The sequence below is a fragment of the Phyllobates terribilis genome, unplaced genomic scaffold (genome assembly GCF_046119375.1).
Source record: "Phyllobates terribilis strain yellow unplaced genomic scaffold, ASM4611937v1 Scaffold_4__5_contigs__length_816908805, whole genome shotgun sequence".
Lineage (NCBI taxonomy): Eukaryota > Metazoa > Chordata > Amphibia > Anura > Dendrobatidae > Phyllobates > Phyllobates terribilis.
The window spans coordinates 678509725-678528720 of record NW_027362764.1 but is presented as its reverse complement, the minus strand read 5'-3'; the positions used below and the strand labels follow the sequence as shown (position 1 = coordinate 678528720).

Genomic DNA, 18996 nt, shown 5'->3' with positions numbered 1-18996 from the left:
TCAGAGCCGCTGAGCTCACTGATCGGCTGCAGCGCTGTCGACGGAACGTCAGCTTCACGGCCAATGCCACAGGCCGGGAGCAGAGGCGAGACTCACCGGTAGACCCGGGTAGGGTGAGTGGAGCGCGGTTAGTTGCTTTCTAATAGGCTGCAGCCGGGGATTAACTTTTAATGAAAGGGAACAATCCCTTTGACTGTCTGCAGCGCGCCACACCTAGGAAGCGCACTCTCACACACAAACCAGCATGCACACGTGCTCGCACGTGACAACACCCCCTATCTGCCCCTACAACCTCTCCGTCACCATGCGTCAGACTCTTCTGCCTGTTTTATGATTTCAGGGCCCTAGCAGGAATCACCCCCCCCTCCCCAATTCCTTCCTTGCCTTCCTTGCACTGAGGTTAGCTCTTTGTCAGCCGTCTGGCTTGGTTACACAAGCTTCTTTGCAGAGAAACATGTTACTTCTGCTGGCCCTCGCTAGGCGGTTGGCATCCAAAACCTTCCCTGGGCACCTGCTGAAAGCCTGGCCCCTTCACGGCCCCGGGTGCTTTTAACGCCATCATTTCCACACGGCGAGCTGCGGAGTCAATAAGCACTCCTAGCCGTGACAAGGAGCTCGGTGTCAGGCCTGCGTGAAGGCGGCGGGGTAGCGTACTTAGCTGCCAACTGGCTCAGAGTCCTTGGGGCTTCCATCATCTAAGTTACTTAAGGTCGGTGTCCGGCAAGGCGCCGTTCCATGCTAGCCGAGCTGGGCAGTAGGGCAAAATGTCATCAAAATGGTCTACAGCACCCAGTGTTCCCAGGAGGTCTCCCATCCAAGTACTGTCCGAGCCCAGCCCTGCTTTGTTTTCGAGATCAGACGATATCGGGCGTATCCAAGGTGGTATGGCCAGTAGACTCTGCTTGATCCATCGCCCGGCCAGCCTTTTTCAGGATCGCTTTGTTATGATCTGCTACAGAGAGTATGGAAAGAAAGGATATCTATCCCTACAATAGAACTAAACTAGATCCCTACGATGTAACGGGGAACCTGATCCTGCGATCAGACCCGCTTAAGTCCTCGGCTAGTCTGAACGCAGACCTATAGATGTGAGGTAGGGATCCCTACAAGATCTAGGGACTGGGAAAAGTTGGACACCTCCTAGCAGAAATAGTAGCAGTCAAAGACAAACACACAACAAAAAGGCATAGGGGTCAGAAGACCTAGCAAAACTAAAAGAGAACGGCAACAGAGCAACAAGCTAGCTCAACAGTAGTAAATACAAATGAAGTCCAGCAAAGCCAGGAGGGCGGAGCCGGATTAAATAGGCAAAATGGTCATGTGACCAGCAAACTAAAAAAAACCTAACAGGAGAGTTGTAACAGTACCCCCTCTTCTAAGAGGATCCTCCGGATCCCCTAGGCCCAGGCTTACCAGGAAACCACCTGTGAAACGCTCGGACAAGTCTGGGGGCAGAAACATAATCCGCTCTCACCCATGAGTTATCCTCAGGTCCGAAACCCTTCCAAGCGACGAGATACTGCAAACTCCCTCTATACCGTCTAGAATTTAGGATGCGGGAAATTTCATATTCCCCGTCCTCCACCACCGGAGGAACAGTGGCAGAGGCGTCACCATCCGACACATCAGCTTTTTTCAACAGAGAAACATGAAACACCGGATTAATCCTCCAGGACGTAGGAACCTCCAGCCTAACAGCAGATTGGTTAACTATCTGAAGTACCTTAAAGGGCCCTACGAACTTGGGACCCAATTTTTTAGAAGGAATCCTCAATCGCAGATTCTTAGAGGACAACCAAACCATGTCACCAACCGCAAACAAAACCTCTTGCCGTTTCCTATCAAAGTACCTCTTAGATTTTTTGTTAGCCTCCTGAAGATTACCATGCACATCCGTCCAAACTCTCTCCAAATCACCGGAAAAACTCTCCTCCTCAGGCACAGCCGAAACCAATTTGGAAAATGACCCAAAAGACGGATGTCTCCCAGAACAACAAAAAAAAGTCGAACACCCAGCAGAAGAGGATGTATGGTTGTTAAGAGCAAATTCAGCAAGTGGCAGAAACTCAGACCACCCCTCTTGATTGTCTGCCACAAAACAACGCAAGAACTGCTCAACATCCTGGTTCTTCCTTTCTGTCTGGCCATTAGACTCAGGATGATATCCGGATGAAAACGACAAATGAACTCCCAACCTGTCACAAAAGGCACGCCAAAAACGAGCCACGAACTGAGGTCCCCTATCAGAAACAATGTCAGTAGGAACACCATGTAGTCTGACAATCTCCTTGACAAAGGCCTTAGCGAGTGTCTTAGCGCAAGGCAGTTTGATGAAGGGAACCAAGTGACACATCTTGCTAAAACGGTCCACGACCACCCAGATGACCGTGAAACCTTCAGAGGGAGGAAGGTCAGTAATAAAGTCCATAGCCAGATGTGTCCAAGGTGCACTAGGAACCTCCAGAGGGCAAAGCAACCCCGCAGCAGGAGCATGCGAAGACTTGGATCTTGCACACACAGTACATTGGCGCCCCCACTTAATGACTTCCTTCTGCCATCCAGGCCACCAAAAACTGCGACCCACAAGTCTCTTGGTCTCAGAAATTCCTGGATGACCTGCCAACCGAGACTCATGACACTCAACAAACAAATCTCTCCTAAAGGTCCTAGGCACAAACAACCTCCCATGGGGAGTGTTAGATGGGGCATTCTCCTGTGCTTTAAGAATCTCATCCTCCAAAATGGAGTCCAAAGCAGCAATCACAACACCTTCTTGTAAAATGGTCTCCTCTTCCTCCTCAACACCGACCATGGGAGAAAAGCGAGACAAAGCATCCGCTTTAACATTCTTGGTACCCAGGATGTAAGTAACGGAAAAATTAAACCGCGAGAAAAAAAGTGCCCACCTAGCCTGACGGGCATTCAAGCGCTTGGCAGCATCAAGATAGATCAGATTTTTATGATCAGTGAAAACCTGAATGGGAAATTCAGCACCTTCCAAGAGATGACGCCAGTGTTCAAATGCGAGTTTAATCGCCAGCAATTCCCGATTACCAATATCGTAATTAAGTTCAGTCTCGGAAAATTTTTTTGAAAAAAAGGCACAGGGATGTACTCCATCCTTGTTTTCCTGAGACAACACCGCACCAACCCCCACCGAAGAAGCATCAACCTCAACCAAAAACGGCTTAGTCACATCAGGCTGCATAAGGATGGGAGCAGAGGTGAACCTCTCCTTTAGAAACACAAAAGCTTCAATGGCCTCAGAAGTCCACTGAACCGCATTAGCACCTTTCCTGGTGAGATCGGTCAGCGGTTTGACAATAATAGAAATTTTTTTTATGAATTTTCTGTAATAATTGGCGAAACCCAAAAACCTCTGTATCGATTTCAAACCAATAGGCCTAGGCCATTCCTGCACAGCTTGAACTTTAACCGGGTCCATCTCAAAACCTTCACTGGAGATAATGTAGCCCAAAAAACTAATTCTCTGTACAGCGAACTCACATTTCTCCAGCTTAGCAAAAAGCGAATTGTCCATTAATAACTGTAATACCTCACGTACGCTCCGCCAATGAGACTCCAGATCCGGCGAATAAATCAAAATGTCATCCAATTACACAACCACATTTTTGCCGATTAAAGGTCTAAGGATATCATTAATAAGATTCTGAAAAAATGCTGGAGCATTGGTGAGACCAAAAGGCATAACCAGATTCTCAAAATGACCCACAGGAGTGTTAAAAGTAGTCTTCCATTCATCACCCTCCTTCATGCGCAACAAATTGTATGCCCCCCGGAGATCAATTTTAGAGAACCACTTGGCCCCCACTAACTGGTTAAATAAATCAGGAATCAATGGCAGTGGGTAAGAATTGCGTACAGTAATTTTATTAATCTCACGAAAGTCCAGACAAGGACGTAAACCGCCATCTTTTTTTTTTACAAAAAAAAATCCAACAGCCACAGGAGACTTGAAAGGCCTAATGTGACCGGCGGCCAAGTTTGTCTGTATGTATTCTTTCAAAGCCTTTCTTTCAGGAATAGTAAGATTAAATAAACGACTCTTAGGAAGAGTCGCGCCAGGGACAAATTCAATGGTACAATCATAGTCTCTATGGGGAGGCAAAACCTGCGACTCCTCCTCAGAAAAAACTCTCCAAAAATCCTGAATAGGTACAGGCAATTCGCCTCTATCCACAGCAGCAATGCGCCCGTTACAACACTTGTCATAACACTTAGGGCTCCAGGACTTAATTTCATTGGTAGACCAATCCAGTACAGGATTGTGCAATTTTAACCAGGGTAACCCCAATATTACTGGAGAAGGCAAATTATCCAATACCACCAAATCCAAATTCTCTTGATGAATACCATTAATAGTGAGGGGAAATTCACAGACCTTGTGAGTAACACTCTTCAAGGGAGAGCCATTGACAGAAACCACAGCAATAGGGGATGACAAAGTTTTAGGTTCTAATCTAAGTTTTTCCAAGAATCCCCCATCAATCACATTCAGAGTAGATCCACAATCCACAAATACCCAAAATTCAATTAATTCATCCTGAGCAGCAGTAGTGGCAGATAGGAATACTCCCTTAGAATTTAAACAGGCAATACGAGCATGACTGACCATTTTTTTTTCTTTCTTCTTACGAAGCACACAGCTCTTAATAAAATGACCAGAATTTCCGCAATAGAAACACAAGCCTTCAGAAAGTCGGCGGTCTTTTTCCTGAGAGCGGGGTGCCATCGCCCCAATTTCCATCGGCTCTCCATTGTCAGCACAGAACCTCTCAGGATTCGAAGCTGACATAGCAGAGGATTTGCTCTCATTAACCCTTTCACGCAGTCTCCTGTCCACCCGTATAGCTAATTGCATTGCCTCCTGCAAGTTTCCAGGTGTGGGATAAGCAATCAGTAAATCCTTTACCCTTTCACATAGCCCTGCAAGAAACAAGCTTTTCAAAGCAGAATCGTTCCACCCCACCTGGGCAGACCACCGACGGAAGTGAGAACAATATTTTTCCAGATTACCTGATCCCTGCCTCAAACGTCTTAATTCAGACTCAGCAGATGAGACACGATCAGGATCATCGTACAACAAACCCAAAGCAGAAAAAAAACTATCCACTGATCTAAAGCACGGATCACTAGGTTGGAGAGAGAAGGCCCATCCCTGAGGATCTTTGCGCAAAAGTGACATTATGATCCCTATGCGCTGTGAATCATCACCAGAGGATCTGGGTCTCAAACGAAAATATAATAGACAAGCATTTTTAAAAGAAAAAAAATCTTGTTGTTCGCCAAAAAATAGATCAGGCAGACGTACCTTAGGTTCCACAAAATGCGGTCCAGAACAGCTACTCACGTGTTGTTGGAGCTTGGTCACCTCCAGAGAGAGTCCCTGCAAGCGTTGAGCCAAATCTTGCACCGAGACCATAATGGAAAACTGGAGGTCTTTCCTTAGAGAAATTTTTTTTTTTTTTTTTTTTTATGGCTGGAATTACTGTTATGATCTGCTACAGAGACTAAGGAAAGAAAGGAGATCTATCCCTACAATAGAACTAAACAAGATCCCTACGATGTAACGGGGAACCTGATCCTGCGATCAGACCCGCTAAAGTCCTCGGCTAGTCTGAACGCAGACCTATAGATGTGAGGTAGGGATCCCTACAAGATCTAGGGACTGGGAAAAGTTGGACACCTCCTAGCAGAAATAGTAGCAGTCAAAGACAAACACACAACAAAAAGGCATAGGGGTCAGAAGACCTAGCAAAACTAACAGAGAACGGCAACAGAGCAACAAGCTAGCTCAACAGTAGTAAATACAAATGAAGTCCAGCAAAGCCAGGAGGGCGGAGCCGGATTAAATAGGCAAAATGGTCATGTGACCAGCAAACTAAAAAAAAACTAACAGGAGAGTTGTAACACGCTTGGTGGCGAGCAATCTGGCCGTGACGGGGCGGGCTCCGAAGGGTCCATGCAAAGGCTGTGCCGTTCCTACAGGTGTGGTTTGTTTAGCAGTGATTCACCCGCCGCATCAGGTGTCTTCAAAAATGTCTCGGCGAGGGTCTCCTGCAGGCTAAACCATTCATCGCGGTAATGTGACAGAAAGAGCAAGCTGGACCCGTAACTTGGGGGCGGAGCGAGACGTCCAGGGGTGAATGAAGGAAGAGGGTGAGATGGTTGCCAGTGACTTTGAGCTGCTCTTCAGGGGGGAGGGTCATGTTGCCTGCAAAGGTCTTCTGCTTGGGGTTACTGGTGGTTGCCTCCAGCCACGCGGGAGACGCTGGTCCTAGTATTAAAAGTAAAGAAGCAACAATGCTGGAGGCCCACTGTAATCAGAAGGATGCTGGTATTTTGCAGAGATGAAATAGAGCAAGAGAGAAAGCAAATGAAAAAAAGAAAAGAGAATGAATGTGTGCACTTGTGAAAGGGAATGGAAAAAAGGCATAGAAGAGAGTGCCCCCTGCTGGTGGAAGGAAGGAAAAAGCAAAAGCCTACAGCACCTGGTATTCCCAGGCGGTCTCCTATCCAAGTACTAACCAGGCCCGATCCTGCTTAGCTTCTGAGATCAGGCGTGTTCAGAGTGGTGTGGCCATTGGCAGAGAAAAGCCTCTCACTTGCTGCTTTTCTACTTTGACGTCTGGCTGCCGGCTGCCCTTTCCAGTGCTCAGCAAGACCAGGTCCTTTTGTGCTTTCCCTTCTCTTCAATTTTTTTGCTGGCTACCTTAAAAGGTCTTGTAGACACAACGCCCCACTCAGAGCCGCTGAGCTCACTGATCGGCTGCAGTGCTGTCGACGGAACGTCAGCTTCACGGCCAATACCACAGGCCGGGAGCAGAGGCGCCACTCACTGGTAGACCCGGGTAGGGTGAGCAGAGCGCGGTTAGTTGCTTTCTAATAGCCTGCAGCCGGGGATTAAATTTTAATGAAAGGGAACAATCCCTTTGACTGTCTGCAGCGCGCCACACCTAGGAAGCGCACTCTCACACACAAGCCAGCATGCACACGTGCTCGCACGTGACAACACCCCCTATCTGCCCCTACAACCTCTCCGTCACCATGCGTCAGACTCTCCTGTCTGTTTTATGATTTCAGGGCCCTAGCAGGAATCACCCCCCTCCCCTCCCCAATTCCTTCCGCACCTTCCTTGCCTTCCTTGCACTGAGGTTAGCTCTTTGTCAGCCGTCTGGCTTGGTTACACAAGCTTCTTTGCAGAGAAACATGTTACTTCTGCTGGCCCTCGCTAGGCGGCCGGCATCCAAAACCTTCCCTGGGCACCTACTGAAAGCCTGGCCCCTTCACGGCCCCGGGTGTTTTTAACGCCATCATTTCCACACGGCGAGCTGCGGAGTCAAAAAGCACTCCTAGCCGTAGCAAGGATCTCGGTGTCAGGCCTGCGTGAAGGCGGCGGGGTAGCGTACTTAGCTGCCAACTGGCTCAGAGGCCTTGGGGCTTCCATCATCTAAGTTACTTAAGGTCGGTGTCCGGCAAGGCGCCGTTCCATGCTAGCCGAGCTGGGCAGTAGGGCAAAACGTCATCAAAATGGTTTACAGCACCTTGTGTACCCAGGAGGTCTCCCATCCAAGTACTGTCCAAGCCCAGCTCTGCTTTGCTTTCGAGATCAGATGAGAACGGGCGTATCCAAGGTGGTATGGCCAGTAGACGCTTCTCGATCCATCGCCCGGCCAGCCTTTCTCAGGATCGCTTGGTGGCGAGCAATCTGGCCGTGACGGGGCGGGCTCCGAAGGGTCCATGCAAAGGCTGTGCCGTCCCTACAGGTGTGGTTTGTTTAGCAGTGATTCACCCGCCGCATCAGGTGTCTTCAAAAATGGCTCGGCGCAGGGTCTCCTGCAGGCTAAACCCTTCATCGCGGTAATGTGACAGAAAGAGCAAGCTGGACCCGTAACTTGGGGGCGGAGCGAGACGTCCAGGGGTGAATGAAGGAAGAGGCTGAGATGGTTGCCAGTGACTTTGAGCTGCTCTTCAGGGGGGAGGGTCGTGTTGCCTGCAAAGGTCTTCTGCTTGGGGTTACCGGTGGTTGCCTCCAGCCACGCGGGAGATGCTGGTCCTGGTGAAAAGGAGCCTAGTATTTAAAGTAAAGAAGCAACAATGCTGGAGGCCCACGGTGATCAGAAGGATGCTGGTATTTTGCAGAGATGAAATAGCGCAAGAGAGAAAGCAAATGAAAAAAAGAAAAGAGAATTAATGTGTGCACTTGTGAAAGGGAATGGAAAAAAGGCACATAAGAGAGTGCCCCCTGCTGGTGGAAGGAAGGAAAAAGCAAAAGCCTACAGGACCTGGTATTCCAAAGTGGTCTCCCATCCAAGTACTAACCAGGCCCAACCCTGCTTAGCTTCTGAAATCAGACGAGATCAGGTTTGTTCAGGTTGGTGTGGCCATGGGCAGAGACAAGCCTCTCACTTGCTGCTTTTCTACTTTGACGTCTGGCTGCCGGCTGCCCTTTCCAGTGCTCAGCAAGACCAGGTCCTTTTGTGCTTTCCCTTCTCTTCAATTTTTTTTTCTGGCTTCCTTAAAAGGTCTTGTAGACACAACGCCCCACTCAGAGCCGCTGAGCTCACTGATCGGCTGCAGCGCTGTCGACGGAACGTCAGCTTCACGGCCAATACCACAGGCCGGGAGCAGAGGCGAGACTCACCGGTAGACCCGGGTAGGGTGAGCAGAGCACGGTTAGTTGCTTTCTAATAGCCTGCAGCCGGGGATTAACTTTTAATGAAAGGGAACAATCCCTTTGACTGTCTGCAGCGCGCCACACCTAGGAAGCGCACTCTCACACACAAGCCAGCATGCACACGTGCTCGCACGTGACAACACCCCCTATCTGCTCCTACAACCTCTCCGTCACCATGCGTCAGACTCTCCTGCCTGTTTTATGATTTCAGGGCCCTAGCAGGAATCACCACCCCCTCCCCAATTCCTTCCGCACCTTCCTTGCACTGAGGTTAGCTCTTTGTCAGCCGTCTGGCTTGGTTACACAAGCTTCTTTGCAGAGAAACATGTTACTTCTGCTGGCCCTCGCTAGGCGGCCGGCATCCAAAACCTTCCCTGGGCACCTGCTGAAAGCCTGGCCCCTTCACGGCCCCAGGTGCTTTTAACGCCATCATTTCCACACGGCGAGCTGCGGAGTCAATAAGCACTCCTAGCCGTGGCAAGGAGCTAGGTGTCAGGCCTGCGTGAAGGCGGCGGGGTAGCGTACTTAGCTGCCAACTGGCTCAGAGGCCTTGGGGCTTCCATCATCTAAGTTACTTAAGGTCTGTGTCCGGCAAGGCGCCGTTCCATGCTAGTCGAGCTGGGCAGTAGGTAAAAACGTCATCAAAATGATCTACAGCACCCGGTGTTCCCAGGAGGTCTAATATCCAAGTACTGTCCGAGCCCAGCCCTGCTTTGCTTCCGAGATCAGATGAGATCGGGCGTATCCAAGGTGGTATGGCCAGTAGAAGCTGCTCGATCCATCGCCCGGCCACAATTTCTCAGGATCGCTTGGTGGCGAGCAATCTGGCCGTGACGGGGCGGGCTCCGAAGGGTCCATGCAAAGTCTGTGCCGTCCCTACAGGTGTGGTTTGTTTAGCAGTAATTCACCCGCCGCATCAGGTGTCTTCAAAAATGGCTCGGCGCAGGGTCTCCTGCAGGCTAAACCCTTCATCGCGGTAATGTGACAGAAAGAGCAAGCTGGACCCGTAACTTGGGGGCGGAGCGAGACGTCCAGGGGTGAATGAAGGAAGAGGGTGAGATGGTTGCCAGTGACTTTGAGATGCTCTTCAGGGGGCAGGGTCGTGCTGCCTGCAAAGTTCTTCTACTTGGGGTTACCGGTGGTTGCCTCCAGCCACGCGGGAGACGCTGGTCCTGGTGAAAAGGAGCCTAGTATTAAAAGTAAAAAGCGACAATGCTGGAGGTCCACGGTGATCAGAAGGATGCTGGTATTTTGCAGAGATGAAATAGCGCAAGAGAGAAAGCAAATGAAAAAAAGAAAAGAGAATGAATGTGTGCACTTGTGAAAGGGAATGGAAAAAATGCATAGAAGAGAGTGGACCCTGCTGGTGGAAGGAAGGAAAAAGCAAAAGCCTACAGCACCTGGTATTCCCAGGTGGTCTCCCATCCAAGTACTAACCAGGCCCAACCCTGCTTAGCTTTCAAGATCAGATGAGATTGGGCGTGTTCAGGGTGGTGTGTCAGTAGGCAGAGACTAGCCTCTCACTTGCTGCTTTTCTACTTTGACGTTTGGCTGCCGGCTGATCTTTCCAGTGCTCATCAAGACCAGGTCCTTTTGTGCTTTCCCTTCTCTTCAATTTTCTTGCTGGCTTCCTTAAAAGGTCTTGAAGACACAACGCCCCACTCAGAGCCGTTGAGCTCACTGATCGGCTGCAGCGCTGTCGACGAAACGTCAGCTTCACGGCCAATGCCACAGGCCGGGTGCAGACGCGAGACTCACCGGTAGACCCAGGTAGGGTGAGTAGAGCGCGGTTAGTTGCTTTCTAATAGGCTGCAGCCGGGGATTAACTTTTAATGAAAGGGAACAATCCCTTTGACTGTCTGCAGCGCGCCACACCTAGGAAGCGCACTCTCACACACAAGCCAGCATGCACACGTGCTCGCACGTGACAACACCCCCTATCTGCCTCTACAACCTCTCCATCACTATGAGTCAGACTCTCCTGCCTGTTTTATGATTTCAGGGCCCTAGCAGGAATCACCCCCCGCTCCCCAATTCCTTCCGCACCTTTCTTGCCTTCCTTGCACTGAGGTTAGCTCTTTGTCAGCCGTCTGGCTTGGTTACACAAGCTTCTTTGCAGAGAAACATGTTATTTCTGCTGGCCCTCGCTAGGCGGCCGGCATCCATAACCTTCCCTCGGCACCTGCTGAAAGCCTGGCCCCTTCACGGCCCCGGGTGCTTTTAATGCCTTCATTTCCACACGGCGAGCTGCGGAGTCAATAAGCACTCCTAGCCGTGACAAGGAGCTCGGTGTCAGGCCTGCGTGAAGACGGCGGGCTAGCGTACTTAGCTGCCAACTGGCTCAGAGGCCTTGGGGCTTCCATCATCTAAGTTACTTAAGGTCGGTGTCCGGCAAGGCGCCCTTCCATGCTAGCCGAGCTGGGCAGTAGGGCAAAACGTCATCAAAATGGTCTACAGCACCCGGTGTTCCCAGGAGGTATCCCATCCAAGTACTGTCCGAGCCCTGCCCTGCTTTGCTTCCGAGATCAGACGAGATCAGGCATATCCAAGGTGGTATGGCCAGTAGACGCTGCTCGATTCATCGCCTGGCCAGCCTTTCTCAGGATCGCTTGGTGGCGAGCAATCTGGCCGTGACGGGGCGGGCTCAGAAGGGTCCATGCAAAGGCTGTGCCGTCCCTACAGGTGTGGTTTGTTTAGCAGTGATTCACCCGCCGCATCAGGTGTCTTCAAAAAAGTCTCGGCGCAGGGTCTCCTGCAGGCTAAACACTTCATCGCGGTAATGTGACAGAAAGAGCAAGCTGGACCCGTAACTTGGGGGCGGAGCGAGACATCCAGGGGTGAATGAAGGAAGAGGGTGAGATGGTTGCCAGTGACTTTGAGCTGATCTTCAGGGTTGAGGGTCGTGTTGCCTGCAAAGGTCTTCTGCTTGGGGTTACCGGTGGTTGCCTCCAGCCACGCGGAAGACGCTGGTCCTGGTTAAAAGGAGCCTAGTATTAAATGTAAAGAAGCAACAATGCTGGAGGCCCACGGTGATCAGAAGGATGCTGGTATTTTGCAGAGATGAAATAGCGCAAGAGTGAAAGCAAATGAAAAAAAGAAAAGAGAATGAATGTGTGCACTTGTGAAAGGGAATGGAAAAAAGGCATAGAAGACAGTGCCCCCTGCTGGTGGAAGGAAGGAAAAAGCAAAAGCCTACAGCACCTGGCATTCCCAGGCGGTCTCTGTTAAATGGTTAATTATGGAAATTCATTTGGAATGTTAATCGATAATCATTTTTCTGAGTTCTATGCCTCAGCCATCGTTTCTAGTTGACATGCGCTATTTGTGTGTGTATTTTTGGTTCACTACCATATGTAGAACAGGTGTCCATACGACTGGCTATAAAAGCCCATGGTACAGAAAAGGGGGCTCTCTTGCTCTGCCCACCCCACAAGACACAGAATCTTCATGCTGAGAAGCAGATGACATGTAGGCCTGGACACATGCTGGATAAAGACATGATTTACCAGCCAGGATCCAAGGAAAGATTGGTGAATCTCAACAATTAAGCTAATTATGGACAAATGGACAATTACTTTATAACTAATTATTGTATGTACCTGCTGCAATCTGATTCTTTTTAATGGACAATCCAAGAATAAATAGATACATTTTTTTATAAGAATATCGTGATATTGATACTTTGAGAAGTCCTCAGTAGAAAAAAATAATACAGGAAGAGTATTATTTTACAATGGTGAGCCAGCCAGTCCTGTTTTTTTGTTTTTTAAATTAAGTAAGTGAATTTCTTCCGTGAACAAGGGGGGAGTCCTGACGAGCTGAACAGCTGTTGTTCACGTGTCAGTAAATTCACTAGTTTGTCACGAGAAGCAGAAAGTACCTACAGACTGAGGAAAGACAGGAAGCAGAGGTACTAACAAGGAACAGAATCACACAGGAAAAGAATCAGACGAACTGAAGACAGGACGTGCTGATAAAGAGAAGCCAAGAAATCTTAAGGTAAGCAAAATATGGATATAATTTCTTCTTTTGCTAAACAAAGTAATATTAATTTCAAAGGTAATGCAGGAGATGACATAGAAGTTTTGTGGCTCAGTTTATACAAAGAATGTGAATTGCAGAATTTACAGTTAACTTCTAAATTGGTAAATAGAGACAAACAGAAATTGAGAAATATTCTACATTTGGTAGATTTTTTTCATAGTCTTGTGTTAGAGATTTCTAAGCAGGAAAATAGTGTAGAAGTGTCAGACGGTGATACTGATTCTGACTGTAATTTGGAAAATGAACAAGAAGTAAGACACGTGTTTGTAACTGAAGGTGACCTTGGGTCTGACCAAGAGACGGACATACAGAAACCTGACATGGGAGGAGACATGACTGACATACGAGAAACCGACATACTAGGTGATGTGGGAGGAGACGTGAGTGACGTAGGAGGAACGGACATACAAGAGCCACTAAAAATATCAGAGAATTCTGGAATTACCCAGGCTCAACTCCAAATTAAAATGAGGAAAAATTTGCTGAAATTATACAAAATCATGCCAAAATATGATGTCAAAATCCATGCCTGTAGAAATTCAGAGACATTTGAGAGCTTCTCTGATAAGTTTGATTTATCCAATGAGGAGAGGAATCAATTATTTAAAATATGGATTCCTGTGACATTGTCCAGACGTTTACATTTAATGCCCTGTGAAAATGACTCTCCTAATGGATGGGAAAATGATTCGGACAGATCAAGATATTTGATTTATTGTGTCACAAAGGATTTTCCCAACATAGAAGATCTGCAGAAACTAAGGATTGGTAGGAAGGAATGTACATATACATTCATGTCCATATTTGAACGGTTGTACAAAGCTCTCATCAAAAATGGAAAAGTACAACATATGATAAAAACTTTTGTACAAAAATTCAAATTCCTAAATTCAGTTTCCCAAGTTATGGCATCACAAAAAATTCATTATTTGAATGTGCGCAGATGCTGGATTTTGTTAGAAAACATGAGAATCGTGAAAAGAAAATAAATCAAGCTAAATTTATAAAACCAGGAAAGGTAAAATCTTAGCAAAAGCCAATATCAAACTCTCCTAGACTGAGTCATCCCCATAGTGAACTCTATCAAATACGCAGAAGATTTCATATATGTTATAAGCCATATCAGCCAGTGCAAAGATCCATCTCTCCACAGAATGAGTTAATTCTCAGTCAGAACTGTGATTCTCTAAAAAGGAAAATGGCTGAAACTGATGGACAGAGACAGGTGAGATGACCAACTCACAGTGACGTCATGGAATGTGGACAGAAGAACAGGCAGTTCTCTGAGGTTTTGAAGGATATAAAACTGTCTTTCCTAAATAGGGCGTTCCTGGAGATATTTGAGAGAGACAGAAGATTTGGTTTAGGGAGTGGCTAAGGAAAAACTATAATTATAATGTTGTATCAAAATGTAATACAATGTCTCAATATTTATTTATAATCTTATACAGTAAAATTGTAGTTACATAGTTTCTAATAGTTCATATATATATATATATATATATATATATATACACTTGTCTAAGTAGAGATTGCGCATAATTGTATTTATATATACGTTTATAAAATATATATATGTATTAATTAATAAATTAGAACTTCATATATATAAATTTAAGTAGCAATATTTTGAATTACATTAGAACCAACCAATATATGTATAAGATATTTAAATAATTCTGTTTCTGTATGAATTTGATATTTAATTTTATTTTCTTATATTTCCTTAGAGTTTTCATTCCAAAGCAGGATTTGATCAAAGAACTCTAAAATGGATTTATTTCTTTATTCACACAGGAAGTGAAAAAATTGCATGATTTTATGTGTATAACATTTTAAAATAATAACAATATATCTAGTTGAACTATAATATATATGTAATACTTATTAATTCTTTTGTGTTGCTATTATTTTCTGTGCAAGAAGTGTTCATGCAAATTAAAGTAGCTTTACAGCATGACGTGTGACAGCTGCGGCCTTTGAACTTTGAGCTAATAGTATAGGATCCCATTCATTCTATTTTCAACTGATGTAACTTAAGACCGGGCAGCCAGTGAAAAAAGAATCTAAGACAAGAGTTTTTTCAAGTGCCTGAAATTCCAGTGACTTACTCTCATATTATATAATATGTACTTGGGGAATATTCAAAGAAATATAAAGATATTCAATTGATATGGCAATGCGCATTAATAAATTGGGATACAACAATTTTGGGTTAAATATATATATATATATCTAAAACTTCATATGTGGAATGTTTGAGTTGAACAGATCTGTGAATGTCAGAGTGAAGGTGACAGATGAGTAAATCAGCAGCTGCTAAGTGTGATTGATGTGACAGAGGCCTCGTATGTTTGTATGTTTGAAAAAAAAAATGTTTCTTTATATGAAGGTACAAAAATATATTTAATTCTGAGGAAATTATAATACATAATTAGGTATTATCTACATATATATATTTCTATATTTCTTTAATAATTATTATTTCTTGATTTAACTAATAGTGGATAAGGGCAACCACACATCAAAATGGTTTACAAAGCAAATTTATATTTAGAATAATTTTCCACATGATAATATTCTTGAATAACTATAATATTATTTTTAATGGTTACCTAAATAGGTACACACCTCTCTTTAGTCAAATCTATGCTACTCATCGATATGAAATTTATGCACAATATTTCTAGAAGAATAATTATTTTTAATTTGGTTCTGATATATACATAAATTTTATAAAATAATATTTTTGGTATTAAGGGGGAAAATGTGTCTTTGATCCTGATTACATAATCACTTTTGATCAATACTTATTTTCCACACATTTTAATAAAGAAGAAATAATAATAAGGTACTATGGTATAATTAAGAAGGGTATTACATGCAAAGTTGCATAATTTAATATTTTTTGGTGGTACAAGGTTATGACAAATATGAAATCATCCAGATAATGGAGATATAAGGGTATTTTTTATGGAGAATATAATTACTCTGCATTTGTCATTAAAATTTAAAGGCCTTATTTTTATTTTTATTCTTATTTTTACTCTTAATTTTATTTTTCATTTTTAAAATTTTATTCTTACTTTATACTTCTTATTTTTCTATTTTTTCATTTTCATTTTTTAATTCTCATTTGATTTTATTTGAGTTCAATATCTCAATTGAGAAAACACATTAATATTTAATAAAGTAATGTCTAATACAAGAGTATTGCTTCATTAAATATATATTGCTAAGGAAAAAAATGTTTACATTTTCTGAGTAAACACAACAATTCATTCATTCATTTATTCATTCATTCATTCATTCATACATTCATATATTTATTCATTTTGGTTCAGGAGTATACATTCTTTGATATTATTGGTTTAATAAAGATATAAAAACTTGTTTTTTCAAAATACACTGACACCTATGGGTTGGAAAAGGTAATTACACCTATGACATAAAAATGTTCTATCATATGGAGAACTTGATTGATAATGAATTTTTATCTATAATTGTTTATTATTCCAAACATAATTTATTTTAATATTTTGATAATAATTAGATGGATATTACTGATTGCTATGGTACGCTGTGATATTATAGGTTAGGAAAAACTGCCAGATTTGGTATCAGATTAGGGAATGAAGACTTCAATCAAAACATCGCAATTATAAATTCTATCTAAATAAAGACTTTTAATTTTTATAAATCAAAGAGATTCTCAAAAGTTACAAGAAGAAGCAACTGACATCCGGACGTCTCAGAAGGTAACAGGTGTGAATGCTGAGTGTTATAATAGACTGTGTCCATTACATACAATACAATTCACACCACTGATCACCAGGACGGCAGAGGACGATGATCCTATATGTACTGTGTTGTGTTCAAGTTTCATCACGTTCCAGTGGTTTCTTATCACCTGCAACGCTTCAATGAAAGCTGGTGAACAGGTAATACCTGGCATATGTGTCCTGTATATAAAGGACTGAATACTGTTTATGGTGCTATATAAAGCAGGAAAGTGTCAAGTTAACCCTTGCTTTACTGACCAAAGACGTCACATCTGTTCCAAAAGTGACACGAGACCAGTGCGGACACACGGAAGATTCCAAAGACGATCCAACGTAAGTCCAGGTTACACTGCACAGATATTAAAGCTACATTTCATCCATGGACTTTGTTTTCTTATCAACTGACACACATGATCTTTCTAATAAAGAGTACAGTTTATGGACTGAACAATAATGAACACAATTATGGACTGTACAATATCTACATGCTGTAATTTATTTCAAAGGAGTTTTCATCTAAAGACTGTGTTATAAAAGAACCAAGAAGAAGAGGAGACGACGACCCGATGACAACAGATGATGACGATTGAACCCGCGATTGCTTCAATTTAGATATAGGGAAGTATAATTATACATATTAAATGAATATTAGTCACGGCTTACCATAACATGAATTCACATCATTATATAGCAATAATCCGATATTGATACTATTATTACTATTATTATTATAATGGAAATTTAATGATATTGCCAAGGAAGAAGGAAAGAAAAAATGATTGATGAATGTATCTTCTTTTGAGAAATTTCAGTTAAAGTCCTTTTATTCTCAAAAAAGGGGGAAATGTTAAATGGTTAATTATGGAAATTCATTTGGAATGTTAATCGATAATCATTTTTCTGAGTTCTATGCCTCAGCCATCGTGTCTAGTTGACATGCGCTATTTGTGTGTGTATTTTTGGTTCACTACCATATGTAGAACAGGTGTCCATACGACTGGCTATAAAAGCCCATGGTACAGAAAGGGGGGGCTCTCTTGCTCTGCCCACCCCACAAGACACAGAATCTTCATGCTGAGAAGCAGATGACATGTAGGCCTGGACACATGCTGGACAAAGACATGATTTACCAGCCAGGATCCAAGGAAAGATGGGTGAATCTCAACAATTAAGCTAATTATGGACAAATGGACAATTACTTTATCACTAATTATTGTATGTACCTGCTGCAATCTGATTCTTTTTAATAGACAATCCAAGAATAAATAGATATATTTTTTTATAAGAATATCGTGATATTGATACTTTGAGAAGTCCTCAGTAGAAAAAAATAATACAGGAATAGTATTATTTTACAGTCTCCCATCCAAGTACTAACCAGGCCTGACCCTGCTTAGCTTCCAAGATCAGATGAGATCGAGCGTGTTCAGGGTGATGTGGCCGAAGGCGGAGACAAACCTCTCACTTGCTGCTTTCCTACTTTGAAGTCTGGCTGCCGGCTGCCCTTTCCAGTGCTCAGCAAGACCAGGTCCTTTTGTGCTTTCCCTTCTCTTCAATTTTTTTGCTGGCTTCCTTAAAAGGTCTTCAAGACACAACGCCCCACTCAGAGCCGCTGAGCTCACTGATCGGCTGCAGCGCTGTCGACGGAACGTCAGCTTCACGGCCAATGCCACAGGCCGGGAGCAGAGGCGAGACTCACCGGTAGACCCGGGTAGGGTGAGTAGAGCACGGTTAGTTGATTTCTAATAGGCTGCAGCCGGGGATTAACTTTTAATGAAAGGGAACAATCCCTTTGACTGTCTGCAGCGCGCCACACCTAAGCGCACTCTCACACGCAAGCCAGCATGCACACGTGCTCGCACGTGACAACACCCCCTATCTGCCCCTACAACCTTTCCGTCACCATGCGTCAGACTCTCCTGCCTGTTTTATGATTTCAGGGCCCTAGCAGGATTCACCCCCCCCTCCCCAATTCCTTCCGCACCTTCCTTGCCTTCCTTGCACTGAGGTTAGCTCTTTGTCAGCCGTCTGGCTTGGTTACACAAGCTTCTTTGCAGAGAAACATGTTACTTCTGCTGGCCCTCGCTAGGCGGCCGGCATCCAAAACCTTCCCTGGGCACCTGCTGTAAGCCTGGCCCCTTCACGGCCCCGGGTGCTTTTAACGCCATCATTTCCACACGGCGAGCTGCGGAGTCAATAGGCACTCCTAGCCGTGGCAAGGAGCTCGGTGTCAGGCCTGCGTGGTTGCGTACTTAGCTGCCAACTGGCTCAGAGGCCTTTGGGCTTCCATCATCTAAGTTACTTAAGGTCGGTGTCCGGCAAGGCGCCGTTCCATGCTAGCCGAGCTGGGCAGTAGGGCAAAATGTCATCAAAACGGTCTACAGCACCCGGCGTTCCCAGGAGGTCTCCCATCCAAATACTGTCCGAGCCCAGGCCTGCTTTGCTTTTGAGATCAGACGAGATCAGGCGTAT

At 44.7% G+C, this 18996-nt stretch overlaps 1 non-coding gene and 7 pseudogenes across 1 annotated transcript; all 8 read right to left on the bottom strand.

Annotated features, from left to right (window-relative positions):
• Positions 1-777: 777 nt before the first annotated feature.
• On the bottom strand, positions 778-897 carry LOC141269522 (5S ribosomal RNA; annotated as a pseudogene).
• A 5603-nt stretch (positions 898-6500) lies between these two features.
• Positions 6501-6609, bottom strand: LOC141269555 (5S ribosomal RNA; annotated as a pseudogene).
• Positions 6610-7553: 944 nt separating this feature from the next.
• Positions 7554-7673, bottom strand: LOC141270089 (5S ribosomal RNA; annotated as a pseudogene).
• Positions 7674-8294: 621 nt separating this feature from the next.
• LOC141268370 (5S ribosomal RNA) lies at positions 8295-8413 on the bottom strand (annotated as a pseudogene).
• Positions 8414-9346: 933 nt separating this feature from the next.
• Positions 9347-9466, bottom strand: LOC141269142 (5S ribosomal RNA; annotated as a pseudogene).
• A 620-nt stretch (positions 9467-10086) lies between these two features.
• On the bottom strand, positions 10087-10205 carry LOC141266489 (5S ribosomal RNA). Its single transcript, XR_012320526.1, has one exon. It is a non-coding gene; the product is annotated as a 5S ribosomal RNA (ribosomal RNA).
• Positions 10206-11146: 941 nt separating this feature from the next.
• LOC141267820 (5S ribosomal RNA) lies at positions 11147-11266 on the bottom strand (annotated as a pseudogene).
• Positions 11267-18899: 7633 nt separating this feature from the next.
• The window catches only part of LOC141269623 (5S ribosomal RNA), a 120-nt pseudogene continuing 23 nt past the window's right edge, over positions 18900-18996 (bottom strand).